We start from the raw sequence: 13216 nt of genomic DNA, 5'->3' as shown, positions 1-13216 counted from the left end.
TTCATGGAAATTCATTATTCTTCGGAAAGTCCTTTTGATTTCTTCGTAGGTTCAGCTAAACATTGCTTTTAAATCTTTACCATGCAAAGAAGTTAACAAGAAATTATTTAAAAATTTTAAGGAATTTTCACATCAGAAAATCTTTAAAATTTTGATTTAATTTTCTAAGGAATTCCGATTGGAATTGCTTCTAAAGTACAACCTTCACAAGTACTACAAAAGTGCATTTTTTTGTTATTTCCACTTGTAAAAACATCGAAATATCCTCGGGAAATTCATTATTGGTGTTTTAGATGAACTTTTTTTCGATTTTCTACTGGAAAATCTTAGGAATTTCCATCGGAAATATTTTGGTATACTCCAAATAATTTCTTTTGGAAATTAAAAACTGCTGAAAATTTCTAAGATTTTTTTGAAAACGAAAAAAATTTCCATTGGAAATTTAGAAGAATTTCCTTTGAAGATTCATTAAATTTGCCCAGGATTTTGAAAAAAATCTTTAGAGATTCTGTAAAAAAAGTAAGCTGGATTTTTTTTCTAATTTATGCCGGAAGTTCTTCGGAATTTGATGTTTATTGGAATTTTCATGCATTTAGGATCCTTCTACGGATTCTTCTAGTTCTTCAAAATTTCTACCGAACCTTTTTTAGGAACTTTTTCACAGAATTTCAAAAAAAAAATCGTTGAAATACTGAAGATTTTTCCGTGGAGACTCCGAAGAATTTCTTCTAACCGTTCTGAAGGGTTTCCCTTGCAACTCCAGAATAATTATTCTTGAAAATTAGGAAGATCTTGGAATTTAAAATTCATCCAAGCAATACATGTAGGCAATTATTTAGGATTAAGAAGCCTAGTTCTTATGATATTGAATAATTAGGCTAACTGATCAAAAAATTTAATAATCCCCCAAATTAGAACGTTTAGGTGCATTTTAAATTTTTCGATCAATAATGCACAAAATTCTAGTAGTGCGTATGAAAAAGGTTATGACATAGAGAAGTTTGCATTTAAAAAATCAACATGAAATTCTAAATAAAATGCTTTTTAAATTCATAAAAGGGTCTTAGAACTAAGAAGAGTCCGGCGATATGAAAAAAAGTGGCAGTGTTCCAGAAAAAAACACTCCAATTCCTAAAACAATCTAGGGTAATAAATAGTGTTATAATAACGATTGAAATTGAATTCCAAAACAAATCTCAACCCTTTCAGGACGGATGGGTCATATATGCCCAGCGTTTTAGATTGGCTATTAAATCACAAAGAGAGCTAGACCACCATTTTCTTCAGTAAAATTGTTCATCTAGATATTGGTTTTACAGAAAAAAAAATATGGGAGCTCAAATTTGACTGACCCTGAAAACTCAGTTATCCGAAACTTTGGGAAGATTTCGATTCTAAGAGCATGCAAATGAAGTTGAAATGTTTGAATCATTCTGAACACTCAGATAAGATGGGTCATCCTGAACGTTAAGCCAGTGATTGCTCTCAAGTTCAGCCCACGACTTCTCGGGTGATCAATCATGACATTTGCAATGTCCTCATCATCGGTATGTACCCAATCCGATGAAATAAGCATATGATCCTAATTTCCATTAACATGAGATCTAAGAGACAAGGTACCCAAATTTATCTTGAGTCAACATCAAGCTGCACAATGACTATGCCTTTTTTGTAGGGCCTTAGAAGCACTGGGTTCACGGACTTGAATGATTAAGTAGTTCAAACATTACGACTTCCAGGACGTTTTTTTAAAACCTAAAAGTTTTGTATAACCTAAGTCGAGTCAAGTACGAAACACTGAAGACGACCTTACTGTTGAGGTCGAAATACGTATCTGTCAGGGTACAATCAAGTGGTGGAATTAAATGGGAAGGTACGAACTCGTCTTATGACAAGTAAAGACATTCCATTAAAAAGCTCAACATAATTTTTTTAACTAAAAAGTCTGTAGTAGCTTGTACAAATAACAATTGCCATATCAACCCAATGGACCTAATGGGATATTATATCATACATCATTCATAATTTGGTTAATTGGATAAATCGAATGATCCGAACTCCAAAATGATAATTGACCTAAAATACATTCATTCTTCTATGAGTCCACCATTGACTGAAGCATATTCGAGATATGGAATAGAAGTTCCTTGGGAAATTATTCGAAAGACATCAGAGAGAACGAGCAAATATGTCTAGTATGGCATCATTGGATTCCACGAGTCAATATCAAAATAAAATTTCAATGAAGAATTAGAAATGTTGAGAGATGAGCCAGCTCTAGATTATTTATTAGAGAGAAAATAGAAGCTTCGAAATAATGAAAATTTATAATTTCCATGCTGGGTTTTAGTTTGATTTTGAATCAGTTGAAATTGTCCATCTTCAAAATTGATCGGATTAACCATATGTTTTAGTTACATAGGTTTTTTTTAAATTTTTGTGCTTGAAAAAAAAAACCACGTGGTCAAGGGGGGGGGGGGAGGTGGGGTCTGCCAAATGACCACAATAAACCACATGGGGAGAGGGGGGGGGGGTGAAAATCTTCAAAAATATGACCACGTGGTTTCTGGATGGCCCCTAAATGCTCTTAATAATGATGCAATTGTTTTTATTCATCATTTTGCAATAGTGGGAATGGAAACTGCACGTTTGGACCTCCAAAATCCGGTTACAGATGTTCCGGGAACCTGGTTCCCCCAGGGAAGTGGTCACTTTTCGAGTAGCAACGCAAATACAATAGAAGACATTTGCAGAACATCTGGGCATTTTGGCCACTTCCGGAGGTTCTCTGGGAACCTGATGCCCCAAGGGAAGTGGTCACTTTTTGAGTAGTACTGAAACCCAGCTTGCGACACATCGAACTCCATGATTTTGCAATGCAAATTCAATAGAAAACATTTGTAGAGCATGTAGGCACATTGGCCACTTCCGGAGGTTCCCTGGAGACCTGATGCCCCAAAGGAAGTGGTCACTTTTTGATTGATTCTGAAACCCAGCTTGCGACACATCGAACGTCATGATTTTGCAATGCAAGGAGTCATTTGAAGAACTTATGAGCGCATTGGCCACTTCCAGAGGTTCCCAGGGAACCTGAAGCCCTCAGGGAAGTGGTCACTTTTTGATTGATTCTGAAACTCAGCTTGCGACACATCAAACATCATGATTTTGCAACGCAAGTACAATAAAAGTTATTTGCAGAACATCAGACCATGTTGGCCACTTCCGGAGGTTCCCTGGGAACCTGATGCCCCAAGGGAAGTGGTCAATTTTTGATTGATTCTGAAACCCAGCTTGCGACACATCGAACTTCATGATTTTGCAACGCAAATGCAATAGGAAACATTTGCAAAACCAGCTTTGTGCAGCATGGTGTTGCTTCTTAGCCGCGCATCTTTTCAAACGGCTAAGGAAGGCCCCAAAATATCATATAGTATATTTACCAGTAGAAAATAGTGGCCAATGTATCTAGATGCTGCGTAAGTATCTTTCATTGAATATGTGTTACAAAACCATGATATTTGATGTATTGCTATATAGCTTTCAAAACCACCTAACAATGTTCACTTACCTTAAGACCAGGTGCGTAGCCACGGGGGGAGTTTTGGACATTATCCCCCCCTAGAGACAAAATTTTTAGAAGAAAATTTATTTTCGAACCCTCCCAAATATATATTTTTTTCAAAACGGCTTCCAGTGAATGACTTCCATGTCCCCAGATGCTCTGCAAATGACTTCAACTTATTTATGTTAAAAAATCATCAAGTTCGATTTGTCGCAAGCTGGGTTTCATAATCACCCAAGGTTGTGAAATGCAGTATATTTACAGGAAACCTCCGCAATAGGTCATTGTGCCCAGATACTCTGCCAATGTCTTCGTCTTGTCAAAATTTGATGTGTTGTGAGCTGGGTTGCAGAAACATTCAAAAAGCGACCACTTCACTGAGAGCTCCAGCTTCCCAGGGAACCTCCTAAAGTGGCCAACGTGCCCAGATGCTCTGCAAATGCCTTCTAAGGAATTTTGTTGCAAAATCATGAAGTTTGATGTTTTGCAAGATGGGTTTCAAAATTACTCAAAAAGCGACCACTTTTCTGAGGGCATCAGAATCCAAGGGAATCTCCGGAAGTGGCCAATGCGCTCAGATGTTCTGCAAATGTCTTCTATTGTATTTGCGTTGCAAAATCATGAACTTCGATGTGTCGCCAGCTGGATTTCAGAATCACTCAAAAAAGGCATCAGGTTCCCAGGGAACCTCCGGAAGTGGCTAATGTGCACAGATGCTCTGCAAATGCCTTCTATTATATTTGTGTTGCAAAATCATGAAGTTTGATGTGTCGCAAGTTGGGTTTCAGAACAACTCAAAAAGTGACCACTTCCCTGGGGGAACCAGGTTCCCGGAACATCTGTAACCGGATTTTGGAGGTCCAAACGTGCAGTTTCCATTCACACTATTGCAAAATAATGAATAAAAACGATTGCATCATTATTGAGAGTATTTACTACTAGTTATCAACGATTAAAAGGAAGTTGACCTATTTTTGACCCCATTTGACCCAGGGGACCCCCTCGATAAAATTGTACCCAAGGACCCAATCACCAAATCAATACATCAACACAAAAATATAGGGTTTAATGCATCTTTCCTCCAAATTTCATGCAAATCGGTCGAAAAACAAGAGAACGGTGGATTTTACAATTTGAAATCGGGTTAAAAACGGGTTAAAAAAAATAGTGAAATTTTGAAATTTTATTTTAAACCACTCTCAAACATGCATTAAGGATTTCATTACTGACCAATATCAAATACTTTTCAACAACAGATTTGGGCACGATAAACGAAATTGACCTTCCAATAAAACATTGTGTCTCATTTTATTGTCTCAGTCGATACTTTGGCTTATTTAAGGTCAACTTTCCCGGAGAACCCATATTTTTTAAAGCCTCTAACCATTTTAAAAATCAAAAACAAAAATCGAAAAAGTGCTGCATGTGTCAACCGGCCTGAAAAATTCACCCGATGTTCGTTAGAAATCGGGCAAATGTTAAGCCAATCTTGAAAACAGCACTTTTTGGATTTTTTTTTTCAAATTTTTAAAATACTTATAAGCGTCAAAAAATATCAGTTCTTTGGAAAAGATGACTTTAAATAAAATAAATAATCGATTGAACGAATAAAAATGTTTGGCGGGAAAGGTCAATTCTCGCCCTTTTGAAAATACATGGGGAACCAAATCCCGTAACAAGTTTCCGAACAGTAAACCAGCCTTAAAGGTAGCCTGACACCTCAGAAATTTGGTCCGCGAATTTTCTTTCCTCTGTATTTTAAATGACCGATGTTTTCGAGATTTGGGCACGAAAAAGCAAAATCCCAGCCCCATTTAAAATACACGGGGCCAAAATACTACGAAAAATTATTCCGAGGTGTAAGGCTACTTTAATGCTAATTTATAGTTCGGAAAATGTGTCACGGGATTTGATCCCCCATATATTTTCAAATAGGCAGGAATTTCGTTGTCCGTGCTGAAATCCCCTGAAACCGGCCCATTTAAAAATACATGGGGGACCAAATCCCGTGACACGTTTTCCGTACTGTAAAGCAGCCTTTAAAGCCGGTATGGGCATTAGGGAGATAAGAAAAAAAATTTAAAAAATGTCAAAAGAAAAATGCGAAAAGAGCAATAGGGTGGGATTTCCCGTGGCAAAACCCCATGCATATAAGTGAGGGAAAATCTGCTGATTAGAATAACAAGAATCTTAACAAGGAAAGATTATTAATAAAAAAATAATTTTAATTATGTCAATGAATATGGTCGGAGCATGTGAATAAAATTCACATCTAATCAATTCACAGTCAGTTTGATCGAAATTTATTTAAATTAGGTACGCTAAAAATAGCATCACATCTCGGGAATCTTGTCAATTGATTTTGTTATCATGTGCTTCCAAAAAGACGGGACTCATGAAATTTCGTCGCGTAAAGTACAACAAATCCTGGTTAATTTATTGGCTGGTTTACGGATCGGACTCTCGGAGACTTCCGCCAGATTGTATTTTAAATCGGACCGAAATTTTAATTTTCTACAACGGAATCCCATAAATCCCGCCAACACATATGGAAGCGAAACTTGCGGACAAGCTCCTGATCTGTAGACTAGCCTTAAAATACGTGAAGGCCAAATTTTCCCTCAGTTTGTAATTGCTTTAAACTCGATTTTGTTTAGCTGATATATAAATTATTTTACAATTTCGTCGTTTTTCACAGTGGATGAATTCGAAATATTTAGAATTATTCAGATAGTCTAACATCTCATACTTTTTTATGTGTTTTGTCCAGTTTGTTTGTATTTGGTTTTAGATTCTTGCCCAAAATATTAAGATTTGTTTGAATAATATTTTGGAGCTCTTTAGAAGAATCAATGAAAAAACGGGACAAATTACAGATTTTCTAGATTACGACAGGACAGCACAATATGGTCTAAAAAACGGGACTGTCCCGTTAAATACGGTACGTATGGTCAGCCTACCTATTATTTTCTGTTACAATCTTTAATAAATTTCCTGAAAAAAATTTCTACGGAATGATTATTGCACGGAGTTTAAAAAAATCCGTGTGGCATCACTAAAAGGATTTCCGAAGGATTTCCTGGAGGAAGTTTCTAAGAAATTTTCTAAGGGAAATTTTCAGAAGGAATTCCTGGAGGAATGTTATTCCTGGAATTAATTCTTGGAGGATTCTCAAAAGAATTTTTAAAGGTTTTCCTAAAACATATCCCGAAGAAATTCCTAAATCAATTTCCAAACAAATCCCTTAATGAATTTGCAAAGAAATTGCTAAAGAAATTTACGAAGGATTTCTCCTTAAGCAATTTTCGAAGATATTCTTGAAACAATTTCTGTTGATATTCCTAAAGGAATATCCGAAGGATTTCCCTTAGGTATCTTCGAAGAATTTTGAAATGATCTGCTACGTGGGTGTCGCCACTCACTAGTAGTTGTTGGAATAGCTTTAGGAGAACCTAGAATTTGTTTGGATTTATTGCGAGTGAATCAAGCAGTCGTTCGGGAACACTTTCAGATGACTGTTGTTGAAGAATATCTTGCTTCGCTGAGAAAAGAAAAGACCTGCAGTAAGTTGGACATACGCGAAGCATTCCATCAAGTCGAGCTAAACAAAGAATCAAGAGATGCTACTAGAGGTTTATTACTAACCGAGACCTGTTTCGATTCAAGTGACTATCGTTTGGTCTGGTGCCGGCACCAGAGATTTTCCATGGAGGAGATGCTAACGAGTTGCGAAGAAACATTCTGGTATCTCGGGGTCATCATTGAAGGAGAAACTAAAGCAATCCATGACATAAACCATAAAAAGGTAGTGCTCTAGCTTGATAAAACTTTGAAATGTTAAAATAAATATATTAGATTATCCAATTTGTTCTTAAGTTCTTTGTAGGCTGAAAAATAGAGGTGTTGAGTTAAACTGGGAAAAAGTGCTTTTGGGTTTTCCAAACTTAAGTTCTTAGGACATCGCATCTCTGAATCTGGTTTAACTATGTTATGCAGAAACACGCAGATTTTCACAAAAAAGTGTAGGCGATACAACGATCACATAAAACTACCGATCGCAGCGCCCGAGAAAAATTAGAGTTCAGTGGCAATTAAAGTGAACCCAAAATTATCGACACAGCAGCACCGGGGTGGGCACCATTTTTGTAGTCAGATGAACATGTATGGAACATTTCTATGTCTTAACAAAAAAGAGTCTCTATTTCTTGAGAAAGGTTTAATATAAAACCGAAACCGGTGCACGGCAGGCAAACTAGTTTTTGCTGCTTTTACAGACTGCCAAGGCTGAAAGAAATTTCTAAAGCTAAAGAACCCACCGTCGTTAAGCAAGTACAGTAAAAGGCCAAGTATTGCGCAATATATAGGACATTCTGATGCATATGGGACTTTTTGGCGGATCGGCACTGGCTCCGATGCGATCTTGATGTTGTTCGTCAACTGGTGCATGATTATTTCTCTAATTTTCGAGCCTCCTAAATAAACTCATTTCTTTCCAGAGCAGGAGAAATTCGGTTGGTAAATTTTTTTGACTGCTATGGGCAAAAAGCACAGAAACCAAAAAACATAAAGTATATGGTTTAGAAACCTCGTTATTAACGATTGTCTACAGATTGCCTATTCATCGCCCTTACTCGTAGTTATGGTGTGAAATTTACCCGATTGTTAAAATTATGAATAATCGTGGTGCTCCTCCAGCATCGGATATCTTTCAAAGAGTGCAAACAGAGCATTGCCATCATCTCGCAACGATCGCACATATTCCAAACCACCAAACGGACAGACTTCCGTCAACTATCCATTCATAGAAATCGCTTTTCCGGAATCCATTGTTTCCGCTTCCTGATTCATTTTCCACCGTAACGCCACCGGACCTAACATAAAAAACTCCTCCCTGGTTAGTATTGAGGCCAGTATCTACCTAACTGAGCTGGTTCTGGTAATGGCATGACCCTTTCCAAACCGGCCCGTGCAGTTGTATGTAGATTCGCCGTTTTTTGGTGTCAGCAGAAACATCGCCGGAATCGGACAGACGAATTCAACAGTCCGATGAAAAGTTTTTCCACCACCCTCCTCACTAGTGAGGAGGCCAAGGGGGAAGTGCTCTAACCATTTTCCACCTACGACGACGGGCTCGCAGATGGGAACGGAGAGAACTAGACGTCAGTCTCCTGTCCGGGCATCAGTTGTTGGAAGCAAGTCAGGCGCACTTACCAGCTCCATAGGCTATACGTTCGCTACCTATTCGTACGTTGATGTTAATAGCGTCGACGATGATGATGATGATGGCGACGGAAACCCTCCGGAACTCCGGGAAGCTAAAGTTTGGCTTTGTTCTGTGAATGTGAGGGAAAAAAATACATTCTATCAAAGCGGTTATTCTGAGATAAAAGGTGCAAACGAGCGGTAGCTGATGAGAGGATAGACAGAGACGAGCGTCAAAAGAGATTAAAAATTATTTCTGTTATTTTAATCGGAGGAAATTTGTCATAATTTGTGGCTAGTTGTTCCTTTTCCTGCTCCGCTGTGGATGGAATTACTGAGAAAGAGTGGGTACTTTTTTTTTCTACCGATAATGAGATCATAACATAAACTCTTGCAATGCCAGATATATTTAAATAAAGGTGTTGGAATGTATGCTAGCTTTAAGCCTGATCGGCATATATGCCTCCATGACAGAGATGTCCTACACAGTTGGCAAAAAAATTTGCTCTTTTTCACATTTTTCAGCAATTAAATCAAATTTATCCAGTGAGTGCAAATAATAGATGGATATTAGAAATTTCTAAATTGCATTTCAGTCAGTCAAAATAATACACGGTGGAGCCACTTGGGCGCGCGAACAGCAAATACACCAGATGGAATTACAAAGAAAATTGCCTATACATATCATGATGCAAGGGTCCACTATTGGTAAGGGGCTCACCATTATATGTACTTAAGAATTGGATTTTGTTTGGGTTGAAATTCAAATGAAGTTGGATTGGAAATGTTGTAGAGTTGAATTGAAATAAGATTCGGAATGGATTAGAATCGTATTGAAACAGAATTTTATTGAAATTTAGATGGAATTGATTTGAAATGGAATTGGACTGGAGTGCAATTAGAATGGATTTGAATTGGAATAAGAGTGGAATCAGTTTGGTTGTGTGTTAAATTGATATTTTATTGGAATTCAATTGAAATTTGAATGGAACGTTATTGGAGGGGCCCTCCTTAGCTGTACGGTAAGATGCGCGGCTATAAAGCAAGACCATGATGAGGGTGACTGGGTTCGATTCCCAATGCCGGTCTAGGCAAATTTCGGTAAAGAAATTGTCTCAACTTCCCTGGGCATACAAGTATCATCGTGCTAGCTTCATGATAAACGAATGCAAAAATGGTAACTTGGTTTAGAAACCTCGCGGTTGGTAACTGTGAAAGTGCTGAATGAACACTAAGCAGCGAGGTGGCAATGTCCCAGTGAGGGATGTAATGCCAACTCCAGAGGCGAGGTTTTCCAGATGAATTAACGTACAACTTCCTGGGGGAATTTCTAAAATGTATCGCTTAGGAATTCGGGTAGAATGTTTTCTAGGAATTTCTGGAGAAACTTTAGGAAGAGTTTCCAAAGGGTTTTTTGAAGAAATTCCTTCGTGGATTCATCCGAGAGCAGAAATTACTACGGATAGTTCTCCACAAAGTCTTGATTCCTCCATGAATACGTCATAGAATTTCTCACCGAGGTAATTCTGGAATTTCTTCCAAAACTCCTCCAGCAATTCTTTAGAATTTGTTTTCTAAGAACTTCCTTCAGCAATCCCGGAGTCTTCTTGGGATTTCTAAAGGAACTCTTCTAGGCATTTCCAAAAGAAATGTTGGAGGAGTTCTTCTTGGAATTCCACCAGAAATTCTTCCAAAACATTCTTCAAGAATTTCTACGGAAAGAACTCCAGGAAGCCCTCTTGAATATCCTTCTCGAAGTAACTTCAGCAATTCCTCCGAAATTTCTTTAAAGAACTTTGACTATTTCCAAGGGAATTCGTAGAGGATTTTCTTAGGAATTCCGAAGAAATTTCGGAAGCAATTTTAGGAAGAACTTTCGCGGAAACTCATGAAAGTATTTCCTGAGTGTGTTTCAACCAGGCACCATCTCATCATTCGATCTTTTGAGCAAAGATACTGATGAAATAATGGGATATTGATCCGCTCAGTAAACAAAATGTCTTATTTGTCTTATTTGTCTTACTTGCCTTATTTTTCTTACTTGTCTTATTTGTCTTATTTGTCTGCTCAACGGCCGTACAACTGGCCCACAACCGGTCCGACTCAACTCTGACAAAACAAAATTTCCTGGAGGCAGAGTCAAAGCTGTACAACATGTCGGAGCGTGTATGGGGCCCCTTATGTGTCTTATTTGACTTTTTTGTCTTATTTGTATTTTTTTGTATTTGTCTTATTAGTCGCAGATACTCACTTTCTGCTCCTGGGTATTGGAAGTGAACCCCAGAAAAGTTGAAGGAAAATGGTTGTACAACAAGAGTACACACAATGCAACTATGTTGTACAACATTTGACTGAATCAAATTTCCTGGGGGCGGAGCCAAAGTTGTATAACACGTCGTACATGGGGGTATTTTGTCAATCTAGCCGGAATAAACTATTTTATTTGTTGAAACCACACAAATTACTTTGTTTTTCGAGAAAAATATATAAAGCTCTTTTAGTGGAATGTATTCAACCGTCTAGGACGAATTAAGTACTCTCCATTTATTTCCACCAATTAATTTTCGATATCTTTGCAGAAACGTATTTCGACCACAACTGTGTGGTCGTCTTCAGTGTCTCGTACTTGACTCGACTTAATTCGTCCTAGACAGTTTGCTTTTTGGTTATTGTGATATAAAAACAGTTTTACGAATAACACCACCTTCGTATACACCGAGCTCGTTTTTTACGCGGCTGATTTCATCTCAAATTCCACGACTTTTTCAATTTCAACTAATTTTTCCTTGTTTTTTTGTAGATTTTTTCGAGCAATAAACGTAAAGCTTTATTAGTTCCAAGTGCCAAAAAGTGAGTAAGTGAGTGAGCAAGTAAGTGAGTAAGTGAGGAAGTAAGCGTGTGAAGCCGTGAGTGACTGATTGGGTGAGTGAGCAAATTAATAAGTGAGTAAGTGAGTAAATGAGTGGGAAGTGAGTAAGCGGCAGAACAATTTAATGATTATTTGAGTAAACATTTGAAAAAACGGACGAATTAATCACTAGGTGAGAAAATGTGTTAGTTAGTGACTAAGTGAGTATGGGAGATGTTGAGTTGGTAGGTGAAAAAGTGATTCAGTGGGTGAGTAGTCAAATGTAAAAGTATAATAGTGGGTAAGGAAGTTAGCTAATGAGATAACGAGCCAATATGTGTGTAAGTTAGTGACTGAGTGAATGAGTGAGAATGTAATTGAGTATTAAAGTGAAAGAGTTAGAGGTTATATAAGTGAATGTTTAAGATAAACAGTTTGTGAGTTGATGAAAAAAAAAACTTGAGCGAATAGGTGAATGTTTTATACTGTCAGTGAGTGGATTTTTAAGATTGAAAAAAATAATAAATCGGTTAGTTTTCACTAAAACATTCAAACATCGCATTGATTTCACCTTTTTTGCCAAGGTATCATTCTCTGTAATTTGTCTACCAACTGACCATCATCAAGACAAGACCGTGGTCACAACATAAACTGGGAGAATTTAAAACTGTGGAGAGCAGTAAGAAAAAACTCCCGGCTCAACGCATGGGAGTCGTTGTTCATCACAAATTCCAAGGAACCGTTGGTGAATGAAGACGAGCCACCCATTGAATCCAACCTTTTCGGGCTGGCCGAAAAGAACATTCCCTAACTACAATTGCAACCGAATGTGTACGAGCAACGTACGAAAAGTAGTCAGTTGGACATAGTCCTGATGATGGGCAAAGTCGCGCCCGAAACCGGTCGACTTAAAACGTAATTAAAAAAAATTTAGTAGACGAGTGTAAAAACGGTAAGTTTCTTGTGTCGCGTCGCGTTTTCTTAGTGTCGTGTTGTTTTTACGTTAGCATAAACCATAAAAACTAAAAGTTATTTCTAAGCGGTTTTTATTTCATGCGAATTTAAGAGTTTTCGTGGTTTTCACGTGGTTTTGATTTACAGGGAACGTATCCCTCGTGTAAAAACCAACTCCACTGATTTTTTTTATTCAGTTCAATCATCTTTAGCTTAACGTTTCAGTACTTTGTATGATAATTAAGTTTTTTTCCTCCGGAAGTTCCTCCGCGAATTCTTTCGGAAGTTCCTCCGGGAATTCCTCCGGAAGTTCCTCCGGGAATTCCTCCGGAAGTTCCTCCGGGAATTCCTCCGGAAGTTCCTCCGGGAATTCCTCCGGAAGTTCCTCCGGGAATTCCTCTGAAAGTCCCCCGGGGAATTCTTCCGAAGTTCCTCCGGGAATTCCTCCGGAAGTTCCTCCGGGAATTCCTCCGGAAGTTCCTCCGGGAATTCCTCCGGAAGTTCCTCCGGAAATTCCTCCGGAAGTTCCTCCGGGAACTCCTCCGGAAGTTCCTCCGGGAATTCATCCTGAATTTCCCCTAAGAGTTCCTTCGAAAATTCGTCCTGGAATTGCTCCTTAAGTTCCTTCGCTAGTTCCTTCGAGAATTTCT

The 13216-nt window shown here is 38.0% G+C and overlaps 1 pseudogene; it reads right to left on the bottom strand.

Moving 5' to 3' along the window:
- LOC134209154 (ER membrane protein complex subunit 3-like) overlaps positions 1–12416 on the bottom strand; it is a 37829-nt pseudogene extending 25413 nt beyond the window's left edge.
- Positions 12417–13216: the final 800 nt, after the last annotated feature.

Source organism: Armigeres subalbatus, chromosome 2 (assembly GCF_024139115.2).
Source record: "Armigeres subalbatus isolate Guangzhou_Male chromosome 2, GZ_Asu_2, whole genome shotgun sequence".
In the NCBI taxonomy this organism is placed as follows: domain Eukaryota; kingdom Metazoa; phylum Arthropoda; class Insecta; order Diptera; family Culicidae; genus Armigeres; species Armigeres subalbatus.
The sequence above is the reverse complement of the archived record's forward strand: the minus strand, read 5'-3'. Positions and strand labels throughout refer to the sequence as shown.